This window comes from Euphorbia lathyris, chromosome 1 (genome assembly GCF_963576675.1).
Source record: "Euphorbia lathyris chromosome 1, ddEupLath1.1, whole genome shotgun sequence".
NCBI classification, from domain to species: domain Eukaryota; kingdom Viridiplantae; phylum Streptophyta; class Magnoliopsida; order Malpighiales; family Euphorbiaceae; genus Euphorbia; species Euphorbia lathyris.
In genome coordinates, this window is record NC_088910.1 from 136,952,035 (window position 1) to 136,954,991 (window position 2,957).

General features: G+C 40.9%; 1 non-coding gene across 1 annotated transcript; it reads left to right on the forward strand.

Annotated features, from left to right (window-relative positions):
• The first annotated feature begins 1,958 nt into the window (after nt 1-1,958).
• LOC136216222 (small nucleolar RNA R71) lies at nt 1,959-2,065 on the forward strand. The gene has a single exon (XR_010683214.1). It is a non-coding gene; the product is annotated as a small nucleolar RNA R71 (small nucleolar RNA).
• The last annotated feature ends 892 nt before the right edge of the window (nt 2,066-2,957 follow it).

Consider the following 2,957-nt stretch of genomic DNA (forward strand, 5'->3'; position numbering starts at 1 on the left):
GCATCACCATTTTTGAAAATTTCCACTGCTCCATACTCGAACACCCTGTGTACTGTGAATGGTCCTGACCATCATGACTTAAGCTTTCCTGGAAACAGTCGCAGTCTTGAGTTGAACAGAAGGACATTTTGACCTTCGTGAAAGACTTTTTCCTGGATCCTTTTATCGTGCCACTGCTTGGTCTTTTCCTTGTAATTGACTACATTCTCATAGGAGAACAGTCTGAATTCTTCCATGTCGCACAGTTGCATGCGTCTCTATTCTCCAACAGCCTGTGTCTCAAAATTTAAGAATGTTAATGCCCAAAAGGCCCTGTGTTCCATTTCAAAAGGTAGGTGATAAGATTTTCCGTATAACAATCTAAACGGAGACATTCCGATTGGTGTTTTATAAGCTGTCCTATATGCCCAAAGGGCATCGTCAAGCTTGTTTGCCCAGTTTCTCCTAGAACTGCCAACAGTTTTCTCTAAAATTCTTTTGATTTCACGATTGGAAATCTCCACCTGTGCACTCGTTTGTGGATGGTAGGGTGTGGCAATTCTGTGAGAGACTCCAAGCTTGCCCATCAGCTTTTCAAATTTGGTATTGCAAAAGTGGGTTCCTTGATCACTAATGATCGCTCGTGGGACACCGAATCTGGCGAACAGCCTTTTCAAGAATTTTACAACCATACGGGCGTCATTGGTGGGACTAGCCATTGCTTCAACCCACATGCTCACATAATCTACAGCCACTAAGATATATTTATTCCCAAAAGATGTAGGGAATGGGCCCATAAAATCTATGCCCCAAATATCAAAAATTTCACAAACAACTATGTTGTTGAGGGGCATGGCATTTCTAGCCGAGATGTTGCCTGTTCGTTGGCACTCATTGCAAGTGCTAACAAACAACTGGGCATCTTTAAAAAGTGTTGGCCAGAAAAAACCTGATTGAAGAACCTTGGCTGCAGTTCTGCTAGTGCTATGGTGTCCTCCAGCTTCTTGTTGATCAGACGCATTGGATATGGCACAGGTGGAACATACGGCGGTGGTGGCTTATACATTCCTTCACTTTCCTCTTGATCCGGCTTACTTGTACAGGTTGTCTTCCTGGTTTCATCTTCACTGGGAACAACTTGTTCCTGCTCCCCTTCAGCTTCTTTGGACTTTCCTGTGCATTCAACATCTACATCAGTCGAAATAATGGGTTGAGTTTGCTTACCTGACCTCAGGGTGATTGCCATGACATCACCCTTTGGATTTGGCTCTGTGTTGCTCGGCATTATTCCCTTTCCTTTTGACGTAGATGCAGCTAACTGGTGAACCTATGTTTCCAGACTTTTTATTGATGCTTGTGTCTGTTTCATGAACTGCATCATCATTGTTTTCATATCTAGTTCTACATCTTCCTTTGGTTGCACTGGTTGTTTGTAATGCTGCTGAGGTTGCCTTTGGTAGTGTCCTCCCTACTGTTGTTGATATCTCGGTTGTTCCTGCTGGTTTGGTTGGCCTGTCCATCCAAAGTTCGGATGGTTTCTTGTGGCAGGATTATACGTGTTGGAATACGGGTTAGGTGGATTCCTCTGGTTATACCCTGCGTAATCACATTCTGCCTGTGCGCTCTTTCCCTGCTTAACTCCGGGACAGTTGATACTGAAATGAAGACCTCCACAAAAATCGCAAATGTCATTGAATGGTGGTTCGTTGTGAATCGAAGACACATTTATCTTGCCCAGTTGTCTAGCAAGCTGTTCTACCTGACTTGTCAATTTTGACACAACATCATCATTTCCTACCTTCTTCCCTTCACTTCTGGCTGAGTGCCAGTTATAACTTGTGGTTACTACCTTCTCAATAAGGTCATACAAAGCCTGTGGCTCAAGATCTTCTGGATTACCGTTAGCAATGGATTCGATTTGAATTTTGTAAATGTTGGTCACACCATTGTAAAAATTTTGCACTTGCATCCACATAGGGATACCATGATTTGGCACCCTTCTCAACAACTCTTTGTATCTCTCCCAGGCTTCTACCAGCGATTCATCCTCTTCTTGTACAAACCGCGAAACTTCATTTCTCAGTTTGATTGCTTGTCGCGGTGGGAAATATTTCATCAGAAAAGCTCATGCCATTTCTTCCCAACTTGTGATTGTCCCTGGCTGTAAATTTCTTAGCCAGTTTTTCGCTTTATCCCTTAGGGAAAAAGGAAACAGCTTTAGTCTGATTACGTCGTCAGAAACACCTCTGTTTGATCTGAATGTGTTGCACAACGTGATGAATTCTTGAATGTGCCCATTTGGATCATCGGATTGAAACCCATTAAATTGCACTGAGACCTTTGACAAACTCAAGGAATTCAAATACTGACATTGCTAAAACCAATTTTAGTTTTTATGTACTTGATATTTTAAAAAATTCTATTTAGAATATCAGGTAGTTGTAAATAGTTAGTCTAATCATGATTAATATGTAACTTACCCATAATTATGTATCTTTTTTTTTTAATCTGAGTAAAATTAAAAGCCTACTACTATATTTGGGTCCTCCCTCATCATTGGGCCCTAGGCAGGCGTCCCTCGTGTCCATGCTCAGGGATGAGCCTGTGGATCGCTATCATGAGAAAAGTCGGGCATTGGGAATGCACATGAAAAAATGGTGACGTTTGAATTTATGTTTGTTATAATTGATGATGAAACTTTGGGGAATAATAAATGCACTATCACAACACCTACAAGAAAATGATCAAAACATAGGAAATGCTATCAATATGATTCAAGTGGTGAAGATTAACATGCAAGCATATAGGGAAGATGGTTAGGATAAATTTTTGAAAGAAACTGCTAATTTTTGTAATGCACGAGAAGTACAAGTGCCTAATATGGAGGATATTATTCAATTTCGTACTGGATGTCTTATTGATGGAGTAACAAAGACATATCTCCACCATTTTCATTTGAAACTGTTACTAAGGTATTT